The 12,500-nt window shown below is 44.6% G+C and overlaps 1 pseudogene; it reads left to right on the forward strand.

The window, feature by feature from the left end:
• The window catches only part of LOC116362159 (adhesion G protein-coupled receptor B3-like), a 105,419-nt pseudogene that overhangs the window by 21,177 nt on the left and 71,742 nt on the right, over positions 1-12,500 (forward strand).

Genomic DNA, 12,500 nt, shown 5'->3' on the forward strand with positions numbered 1-12,500 from the left:
TCACCATCATCATCACCATCACCATCATCATCGTCCCAGGGACTACAGATGTAAATGAGCTGTTAGCTAAATCTGGTGCAATGTATAATTTCTCAGTGGTGTGAGACTTGTGTTTGTGTTGTTGTCCAAATAAACTTAAAGGAATAGTTCACCCAAATTACAAAATTACACATTGGTTTTCCTACGCTGTAAACTGTCTATGGACAAGGTATGACAGCAATCCATGATACAGTATGGTTTAGTTTCCCTTAGTTAATATTTTAGCATTTGTGTCACAATTTCCATTCAAGTCATGGGACCAATATTAGCAGTTTTTGCAGATCATGTTCAAATCATCCAAAAGTATCTAAAATTGGTTGTGAATCTCAACAAAGTCTCTTATAGATAGTGCTGAGTGATGAACTGAAACTGGGGTTATTTGGGGGTTTTGAAACCACTAATTCACTGATGTCGGTTCAATTATTTTAATTCCATTTCGTTCATTTTGTTTTCTTTTTGTGTGAGCTCAATGTGAACATTAAGTAGTTTCTCTAGAGATCAATCACATCAAGCCCCAACTGTGCGATGTAGTAGGGAGTTGGTAAATATGGTAATTAACTGCAATGACTATAATCCATTGCGTGCCTACTTGTCCGTTCTGTGTGTTTCTATAGGCCTAATACATTAGGTTAATATGGGGAAGACACAGAGAGAGAGAGAGAGAGGAGAGACAGAAGATAGATATAGAGGGTAGTTGCTTCGCAAGGTACAGTATCTCCACCTGAAAATACATCAAATTGAGTTATTTTAAAATGTATTTATATAGGCCTTCTTCCATCAGCTGATATATATCAAAGTGCTGTGCAGAAACCCAGCCTAAAACCCCAAACAGCAAGCAATGCAGGTGTTGAAGCACGGTGGATAGGAAAAACTCCCATGAAAGGCCAAAACCTAGGAAGAAACCTAGAGAGGAACCAGGCTATGAGGGGTGGCCAGTCCTCTTCTGGCTGTGCCGGGTGGAGATTATAACAGAACATGGCCAAGATGTTCAAATGTTCATAAATGACCAGCATTGTCAAATAATAATAATCACAGTGAACAGGTCAGGATTCCATGGCCGCAGGCAGAACAGTTGAAACTGGAGCGGCAGCACGGCCAGGTGGACTGGGAACAACAAGGAGTCATCATGCCAGATAGTCCTGAGGCATAGTCCTAGGGCTCAGGTCCTCCGAGAGAGAGAAAGAAAGAAAGAAAGAGAGAAAGAGAGAATTAGAGAGAGCATACTTAAATTCATGCAGGACACCGGATAAGACAGGAGAAATACTCCAGATATAACAAACTGACCCCAGCCCCCCGACACATAAACTACTGCAGCATAAATACTGGAGGCTGAGACAGGAGGGGTCAGGAGACACTGTGGCCCCATCCGATGATACCCCGGACAGGGCCAAACAGGCAGGATATAACCCCACCCACTTTGCCAAAGAACAGCCCCCACACCAATGGAGGGATATCTTCAACCACTAACTTACCATCCTGAGACAAGGCAGAGTATAGCCCATAAAGATCTCTGCCACGGTATAACCCAAGAGGGGGCGCGAACCCAGACAGGAAGAGCACTTCAGTGACTCAACCCACTCAAGTGACGCACCCCTGCTAGGGAAGATCACCAGTAAGCCAGTGACTCAGCCCCTGTAATAGGGTTAGAGGCAGAGAATCCCAGTGGAAAGAGGGGAAACGGCCAGGCAGAGACAGCAAGGGCGGTTTGTTGCTCCAGTGCCTTTCCGTTCACCTTCACACTCCTGGGCCAGACTACACTCAATCATAGGACCTACTGAAGAGATGAGTCTTCAATAAATACTTAAAGGTTGAGGCCGAGTCTTCGTCTCTCACATGGGTAGGAAGATCATTCCATAAAAATGGAGCTCTATAGGAGAAAGCCCTGCCTCCAGCTGTTTGCTTAGAAATTCTAGGGACAATTAGGAGGCCTGCGTCTTGTGACTAGGTATGTCTAGGTATGTACGGCAGGACCAAATCGGAAAGATAGTTAGGAGCAAGCCCATGTAATGCTTTGTAGGTTAGCAGTAAAACCTTGAAATCATCCCTTGCCTTAACAGGCAGGAAGCCAGTGTAGAGAGGCTAGCACTGGAGTAACATGATCAAATGTTTTGGTTCTAGTCAGGATTCTAGCAGCCGTATTTAGCACTAACTGAAGTTTATTTAGTGCTTTATCCAGGTATCTGGAAAGTAGAGCATGGCAGTAGTCTAACCTAGAAGTAAGAAAAGCATGGATTAATTTTTCTGCATCATTTTTGGACAGAAAGTTTCAGATTTTTGCGATGTTATGTTAACAGAAAAAAAGCTGTCCTTGAAACAGTCTTGATATGTTCGTCAAAAGAGAGATCAGGGTCCAGAGTAATGCCGAGGTCCTTCACAGTGTTATTTGAGACGACTGTACAACCATCGAGATTTATTGTCAGATTCAACAGAGGATCTCTTTGTTTCTTGTGACCTAGAACAAACATCTCTGTTTTGTCCGAGTTTAAAAGTTTAAAGTTTAAAGTTTGCAGCCATCCACATCCTGAAACACAGGCTTCTAGCGAGGGCATTTCTGGGGCTTCACCATGTTTCAATGAAATGTACAGCTGTGTGTCATCCGCAAAGTTAACATTATGCTTTCGAATGACATCCCCAAGAGGTAAAATATATAATGAAAACAATAGTGGTCCTAAAACGGAACCGTGAGGAACACCGAAATGTACAGTTGATTTGTCAGAGGACAAACCATTCACAGAGACAAACTGATATCTTTCCGACAGATAAGATCTAAACCAGGCCAGAACTTGGTGGTGTAGACCAATTTGGGTTTCCAATCTCTCCAAAAGAATGTGGTGATCGATGGTATCAAAAGCAGCTAAGGTCTAGGAGCACGAGGACACATGCAGAGCCTCGGTCTGACACTATTAATAGGTCATTCACCACCTTCACAAGTGCAGTCTCAGTGCTATGATGGGGTCTAAAACCAGACTGAAGCAATTCGTATACATTGCTTGTCTTCAGGAAGGCAGTGAGTTGTAGCGCAACAGCTTTTTCTAAAATGTTAGAGAGGAATTGGAGATTCGATTTAGGCCGATAGTTTACATCATTTACATGATCTAAGTGATTGATAGTTGTTATTCAGCAGTCATAAAAATATGCCTTATTTACTCAAATAGTGATTATGTCAGACAGCAGCTCTATAGAGATGAGATGATGACTTGGAATTAAATATTAGTCATCAAATAAAACCAATATTTTATTCAAATGAATAAAGGATGGTTAATAAGTGATCAGCAGTAATGGGAAGTCACTACCATCATGGGACTTGTATTAATTGTTTTATACAGTGTTGTTACAGCATTCAACCCACACAATACATAGTGCATTTAATGCCAAGAAAACAGCATCTAATTTATGAATCTAACTGAAAACGAACCAACCTCAAGTAGCACTAATCTAATCACCATACAAAATACATGCTATGAACCATATGAACATGTCCTGCAAATGTAATTCTGAATACAAAACTACTACACTATCTGTACCTACTGCAATAAGAGTTCAGAATAAAGACTTTTGGTCAATCTAGCACTGGGCAGGGACCAGACAGTTATAAAATCCAGACAGGTCAGAGCCTGGCTGACAGAGTGTATTTATTTTATCTTTATTTAACCAGGCAAGTCAGTTAAGAACAAATTCTTATTTTCAATGACAGCCTAGGAACAGTGGGTTAACTGCCTGTTCAGGGGCAGAATGACAGATTTGTATGTATATAGCCTCCACATTGACTCTGTACCGGTAGCCCAGTATATAGCCTCCACATTAACTCTGTACCGGTACCCCCTGTATATAGCCTCCACATTGACTCTGTACCGGCACCCCCTGTATATAGCCTCCACATTGACTCTGTACCGGTACCCCCTGTATATAGCCTCCACATTGACTCTGTACCGGTACCCCCTGTATATAGCCTCCACATTGACTCTGTACCGGTAGCCCTGTATATAGCCTCCACATTGACTCTGTACCGGCACCCCCTGTATATAGCCTCCACATTGACTCTGTACCGGTACCACCTGTATATAGCCTCCACATTGACTCTGTACCGGCACCCCCTGTATATAGCCTCCACATTGACTCTGTACCGGTACCCCCTGTATATAGCCTCCACATTGACTCTGTACCGGTACCCCCTGTATAAAGCCTCCACATTGACTCTGTACCGGTACCCCCTGTATATAGCCTCCACATTGACTCTGTACCGGTACCCCCTGTATAAAGCCTCCACATTGACTCTGTACCGGTACCCCCTGTATAAAGCCTCCACATTGACTCTGTACCGGTACCCCCTGTATAAAGCCTCCACATTGACTCTGTACCGGTACCCCCTGTATAAAGCCTCCACATTGACTCTGTACCGGTACCCCCTGTATAAAGCCTCCACATTGACTCTGTACCGGTACCCCCTGTATAAAGCCTCCACATTGACTCTGTACTGGTACCCCCTGTATAAAGCCTCCACATTGACTCTGTACCGGTACCCCCTGTATAAAGCCTCCACATTGACTCTGTACCGGTACCCCCTGTATAAAGCCTCCACATTGACTCTGTACCGGTACCCCCTGTATATAGCCTCCACATTGACTCTGTACCGGTATCCCCTGTATATAGCCTCCACATTGACTCTGTACCGGTACCCCCTGTATATAGCCTCCACATTGACTCTGTACCGGTACCCCCTGTATATAGCCTCCACATTGACTCTGTACCGGTACCCCCTGTATATAGCCTCCACATTGACTCTGTACCGGTAGCCCTGTATATAGCCTCCACATTGACTCTGTACCGGTACCCCCTGTATAAAGCCCTGCTATTGTTATTTACTGTTGCTCTTTAATTATTTGTTATTCTTATCTCTTACTTTTTTTTGTGCTATTTTCTTAAAACTGCATTGTTGGTTAAGGGCTTGTAAGTAAGCATTTCACTGTAAGGTCTACACCTGTTGTATTCGGCGCATGTGATAAATACAATTTGATTTGATTTGAGTTAGTTCAGTGTTTACTATGCTGTTTGTCTCTGAGGTATTCCCAACACTTAGATGTCAGCGTAGTGTTAGTGGACTGCTAGCAGTCTGAATGTATCAAGTCAGAACCCTGGAACTCTCATCTTCACATGGGATTTTTACACTAAAACATGAATAATGTAACAGAGGACTGGGAGACAGCGATGCTCACTAATACATGAATAATGTAACAGAGGACTGGGAGACAGCGATGCTCACTAATACATGAATAATGTAACAGAGGACTGGGAGACAGCGATGCTCACTAATACATGAATAATGTAACAGAGGACTGGGAGACAGCAATGCTCACTAATACATGAATAATGTAACAGAGGACTGGGAGACAGCGATGCTCACTAATACATGAATAATGTAACAGAGGACTGGGAGACAGCGATGCTCACTAATACATGAATAATGTCACAGAGGACTGGGAGACAGCGATGCTCACTAATACATGAATAATGTAACAGAGGACTGGGAGACAGCGATGCTCACTAATACATGAATAATGTCACAGAGGACTGGGAGACAGCGATGCTCACTAATACATGAATAATGTCACAGAGGACTGGGAGACAGCGATGCTCACTAATACATGAATAATGTCACAGAGGACTGGGAGACAGCGATGCTCACTAATACATGAATAATGTCACAGAGGACTGGGAGACAGCGATGCTCACTAATACATGAATAATGTAACAGAGGACTGGGAGACAGCGATGCTCACTAATACATGAATAATGTAACAGAGGACTGGGAGACAGCGATGCTCACTAATACATGAATAATGTAACAGAGGACTGGGAGACAGCGATGCTCACTAATACATGAATAATGTAACAGAGGACTGGGAGACAGCGATGCTCACTAATACATGAATAATGTCACAGAGGACTGGGAGACAGCGATGCTCACTAATACATGAATAATGTCACAGAGGACTGGGAGACAGCGATGCTCACTAATACATGAATAATGTCACAGAGGACTGGGAGACAGCGATGCTCACTAATACATGAATAATGTAACAGAGGACTGGGAGACAGCGATGCTCACTAATACATGAATAATGTAACAGAGGACTGGGAGACAGCAATGCTCACTAATACATGAATAATGTAACAGAGGACTGGGAGACAGCGATGCTCACTAATACATGAATAATGTAACAGAGGACTGGGAGACAGCGATGCTCACTAATACATGAATAATGTCACAGAGGACTGGGAGACAGCGATGCTCACTAATACATGAATAATGTAACAGAGGACTGGGAGACAGCGATGCTCACTAATACATGAATAATGTAACAGAGGACTGGGAGACAGCGATGCTCACTAATACATGAATAATGTAACAGAGGACTGGGAGACAGCGATGCTCACTAATACATGAATAATGTCACAGAGGACTGGGAGACAGCGATGCTCACTAATACATGAATAATGTAACAGAGGACTGGGAGACAGCGATGCTCACTAATACATGAATAATGTCACAGAGGACTGGGAGACAGCGATGCTCACTAATACATGAATAATGTAACAGAGGACTGGGAGACAGCGATGCTCACTAATACATGAATAATGTAACAGAGGACTGGGAGACAGCGATGCTCACTAATACATGAATAATGTAACAGAGGACTGGGAGACAGCGATGCTCACTAATACATGAATAATGTCACAGAGAACTAGGAGACAGCGATGCTCACTAATACATGAATAATGTAACAGAGGACTGGGAGACAGCGATGCTCACTAATACATGAATAATGTCACAGAGGACTGGGAGACAGCGATGCTCATTAATACATGAATAATGTAACAGAGGACTGGGAGACAGCGATGCTCACTAATACATGAATAATGTAACAGAGGACTGGGAGACAGCGATGCTCACTAATACAATAATAATGTCACAGAGGACTGGGAGACAGCGATGCTCACTAATACATGAATAATGTAACAGAGGACTGGGAGACAGCGATGCTCATTAATACATGAATAATGTAACAGAGGACTGGGAGACAGCGATGCTCACTAATACATGAATAATGTAACAGAGGACTGGGAGACAGCGATGCTCATTAATACATGAATAATGTAACAGAGGACTGGGAGACAGCGATGCTCACTAATACATGAATAATGTCACAGAGGACTGGGAGACAGCGATGCTCACTAATACATGAATAATGTAACAGAGGACTGGGAGACAGCGATGCTCACTAATACATGAATAATGTAACAGAGGACTGGGAGACAGCGATGCTCACTAATACATGAATAATGTAACAGAGGACTGGGAGACAGCGATGCTCACTAATACAATAATAATGTCACAGAGGACTGGGAGACAGCGATGCTCACTAATACATGAATAATGTAACAGAGGACTGGGAGACAGCGATGCTCATTAATACATGAATAATGTAACAGAGGACTGGGAGACAGCGATGCTCACTAATACATGAATAATGTAACAGAGGACTGGGAGACAGCGATGCTCATTAATACATGAATAATGTAACAGAGGACTGGGAGACAGCGATGCTCACTAATACATGAATAATGTCACAGAGGACTGGGAGACAGCGATGCTCACTAATACATGAATAATGTAACAGAGGACTGGGAGACAGCGATGCTCACTAATACATGAATAATGTAACAGAGGACTGGGAGACAGCGATGCTCACTAATACATGAATAATGTAACAGAGGACTGGGAGACAGCGATGCTCACTAATACATGAATAATGTAACAGAGGACTGGGAGACAGCGATGCTCACTAATACATGAATAATGTAACAGAGGACTGGGAGACAGCGATGCTCACTAATACATGAATAATGTCACAGAGGACTGGGAGACAGCGATGCTCACTAATACATGAATAATGTCACAGAGGGCTGGGAGACAGCGATGCTCACTAATACATGAATAATGTCACAGAGGACTGGGAGACAGCGATGCTCACTAATACATGAATAATGTCACAGAGGACTGGGAGACAGCGATGCTCACAAATGCATGAATAATGTCACAGAGGACTGGGAGACAGCGATGCTCACTAATACATGAATAATGTAACAGAGGACTGGGAGACAGCGATGCTCACTAATACATGAATAATGTAACAGAGGACTGGGAGACAGCGATGCTCACTAATACATGAATAATGTAACAGAGGACTGGGAGACAGCGATGCTCACTAATACATGAATAATGTAACAGAGGACTGGGAGACAGCGATGCTCACTAATACATGAATAATGTAACAGAGGACTGGGAGACAGCGATGCTCACTAATACATGAATAATGTAACAGAGGACTGGGAGACAGCGATGCTCACTAATACATGAATAATGTCACAGAGGACTGGGAGACAGCGATGCTCACTAATACATGAATAATGTAACAGAGGACTGGGAGACAGCGATGCTCACTAATACATGAATAATGTAACAGAGGACTGGGAAACAGCGATGCTCACTAATACATGAATAATGTCACAGAGAACTAGGAGACAGCGATGCTCTCCCACCACAAGCTGGTGTAAGGTAGGTCAACGTTGCATTACTGACTTGTTGTGTGATGAACGTGGTCGGGATCATGTCTGTCCATTTCAGACCTCCACTGAGGTTAGACCTGTGTATGGAGAAGGGGTAAATACAGGTGGGGTGGAGGGTGGAGGGATTGAGAGATGAAATAAAGGAGTGTGACCCCTTCCCAGGGTTGTTCTACCTTTCAGAGAAGGTCATGTGATTAACTGTTTGGCTCAGGGGGACCATCTGTTTTTGCCTAATGCTCGATTTTACTGTGTTCATTAAAAAGACATAAAACATGCCACTGCTTTGGGAAACTTTATCATAAAAGGCCTTTTAATATTGGCAAAGTGAGGAAAGTTATCACCGCAGTCACAGAGCAGCCTCCCCAGCCATAAAAGGAGACATATTCCTCATTATTACAAGTATTATCAGAGTCATTTTATTAATTGAATCTGGATAAAATTCTGCCAAAAACTTCTTCTTCTTTAAAAAAAAACGATATCTCTGGGTACTATAAAACATGTCCACGGCTTTGTGCCAAAGTCCCTGGTCAAAAGTAGTGCACTATATAGGGAATAGGGCGCCCTTTGGGACACGCCCCCATGTGTCCCAGTATCTATAATCCCACCTACTGTGTCTGTGTAAGAATGAATTCACATCTTCTAGCTACACATCATAGTAGAGCTGCATGGGGGACGTAGCACATAGAATGGTCAAGGTCGTGTGGTATCTTAGAGCTGTGATTCACAACCTTTTTCGGTTACTGTACCACCAACAACATTTTGCACTTCCCAGAGTACCCCTGAAGTACCACCTGATGTGCATTTTACCAGTAGGACTATTGTCTCATGAGTCTTCTCAGAGTACGCCTGAAGTACCCCCCCATGTGCATTTTACCAGTAGGTCTATTGTCTCATGAGTCTTCTCAGAGTACCCCTGAAGTACCCCCTGATGTGCATTTTACCCGTAGGACTATTGTCTCATGAGACTTCCCAGAGTACCCCTGAAGTACCACCTGATGTGCATTTTACCAGTAGGACTATTGTCTCATGAGTCTTCTCAGAGTACCCCTGAAGTACCACCTGATGTGCATTTTACCAGTAGGACTATTGTCTTATGAGTCTTCTCAGAGTACCCCTGAAGTGCATTTTACCAGTAGGACTATTGTCTCATGAGTCTTCTCAGAGTACCCCTGAAGTACCCCTCCATGTGCATTTTACCAGTAGGACTATTGTCTCATGAGTCTTCTCAGAGTACCCCTGAAGTACCCCTACATGTGCATTTTACCAGTAGGACTATTGTCTCATGAGTCTTCTCAGAGTACCCCTGAAGTACCCCTCCATGTGCATTTTACCAGTAGGACTATTGTCTCATGAGTCTTCCCAGAGTACCCCTGAAGTACCACCCATGTGCATTTTACCAGTAGGGCTATTGTCTCATGAGTCTTCCCAGGTATCCCCAGGGGCCCCAGTGCCGTTATAGAAATTGAAAGACTGGCTGGCTGATGGTAAAAAAATAGAGATTCCTTATTGGTCATGCTTTACTAACAACCGATTGGATGTTGGGGAGAGAAGATGGGAGTCCAGAGGCTCTCTGGCTCCTTGTTTTAAAATCCATCATCTACTGTACTAATTTCCACTCCTTCATCACTCTGCTCTGAATGAACTGACTAGGACAAAGCCAGCCTAATGATGAGCTGCCACCATAATGTTTTACCTGTCAAGTTTTTAACAATCAGCAGAGGACACAAGGAGAGGAAATAAGGAGAGGGAACAAGGGGAGGAAACAAGAATATGACACGAGGATATAACATAAGGAGAGGACAATCGGATAGGACACAAGGAGAGGACACAAGGAGAGGACAGATATTTAGGCATTTGAGAAAGAGACCCTTTTTAACAGTGATGTGTCTTTTCCTCAGTCAATGGCCAAGGGTCTAACTCCTCAGACAATGTCCAGGGGTCTAACTCCTCAGCCAATGGCCAAGGGTCTACCTCCTCAGCCAATGGCCAGGGGTCTAACTCCTCAGCCAATGGCCAGGGGTCTACCTCCTCAGCCAATGGCCAGGGGTCTAACTCCTCAACCAATGGCCAGGGGTCTAACTCCTCAGTCATTGGCCAGGGGTCTAACTCCTCAGCCAGTGGCCAGGGGTCTAACTCCTCAGGCATTGGCCATGGGTCTAACTTCTCAGGCATTGGCCAGGGGTCTAACTCCTCAGCCAATGGCCAGGGGTCTACCTCCTCAGCCAATGGCCAGGGGTCTAACTCCTCAGCCAATGGTCAGGGGTCTAACTCCTCAGCCATTGGCCAGGGGTCTAACTCCTCAGCCATTGGCCAGGGGTCTAACTCCTCAGCCAGTTAGACCCCTGGCCAGGGGTCTAACTCCTCAGCCAGTTAGACCCCTGGCCAGGGGTCTAATTCCTCAGGCATTGGCCATGGGTCTAACTTCTCAGCCATTGGCCAGGGGTCTAACTCCTCAGCCAGCGGCCAGGGGTCTAACTTCTCAGGCATTGGCCAGGGGTCTAACTCCTCAGCCAGCGGCCAGTTGTTTAACAGTGGTGTGTCTTTCCTCCTCAGCCAATGGCCAGGGGTTTAACTGATCTGTCTCCCCTCCTCAGCCAATGGCCAGTGGTTTAACTGATCTGTCTCCTCCTCAGCCAATGGCCAGGGGTTTAACTGATCTGTCTCTCCTCCTCAGCCAATTGCCAGGGGTTTAACTGATCTGTCTCTCCTCCTCAGCCAGTGGTTTAAATGATCTGTCTCTCCTCCTCAGCCAGTGGTTTAACTGATCTGTCTCTCCTCCTCAGCCAGGGGTTTAACTGATCTGTCTCTCCTCCTCAGCCCGTGGTTTAACTGATCTGTCTCTCCTCCTCAGCCAGTGGTTTAACTGATCTGTCTCTCCTCCTCAGCCAATGGCCAGTGGTTTAACTGATCTGTCTCCTCCTCAGCCAATGGCCAGTGGTTTAACTGATCTGTCTCTCCTCCTCAGCCAATGGCCAGTGGTTTAACTCATCTGTCTCCTCCTCAGCCAATAGCCAGTGGTTTAACTGATCTGTCTCCTCCTCAGCCAATGGTTTAACTGATCTGTCTCTCCTCCTCAGCCAATGGCCAGTGGAATCCCTGGGGGCCTTGGAGTGGCTGCTCCAAATCATGTGACGGGGGTTGGCAGAGGCGGGCGCGGGTGTGCCAGGGGGCAGCGGTCACCGGGCAACAGTGCGAGGGCACAGGGGATGAAGTCCGCAAGTGCAGTGACCAGCGTTGCCCAGGTAACGATAACCCCATAACCACCATAAGTGAGACTGCAAGAGTCAATTAACTGGAAGTGTGGAGTGAAGATAATGATCTTCCTCTTCGTTGAGGAAGAGTGACGTGCCTTTCTGTTCCTGTAGGAGGAACCGATAAGACTTACATAAAGCAGAGGGTAGGCAACCCAGCTTCAGCTCTGAAAATAGACAGAGCCTGGAAAGATCATTTGCAATTTAACAATGAATTCAACAACGGAGTAATAAAAAGCTCCTATTTTGGGTTACGATAAAGATTGACAGTTGTGCTAAACTCATGAGATATGTATACTGTAGGTTGTTGTCTATTCTTCAACAACCAATGGGTAAACATCAAGAATTGAAATGACCATTGAACAGCTTCCCAAATCACAGACTGTAGCTTTAAGAGGAAGCTGTTAGAGAGAGAATATATATAGAGAGAGAAATGAAAAGAGAGAGAGGATAGAGAGAGAGAGAGAGAATAAGAGAGTGAGATAAAGAGAGAGAGAGAGAGAGAGAGAGAGAGAGAGAGAGAGAGAGAGAGAGAATAGAGAGAGCGAGACAATAAAGAGAAAGAGGATAGAGAGAGAGAGA

This window comes from Oncorhynchus kisutch, unplaced genomic scaffold, assembly GCF_002021735.2.
Source record: "Oncorhynchus kisutch isolate 150728-3 unplaced genomic scaffold, Okis_V2 scaffold798, whole genome shotgun sequence".
In the NCBI taxonomy this organism is placed as follows: Eukaryota; Metazoa; Chordata; class Actinopteri; order Salmoniformes; family Salmonidae; genus Oncorhynchus; species Oncorhynchus kisutch.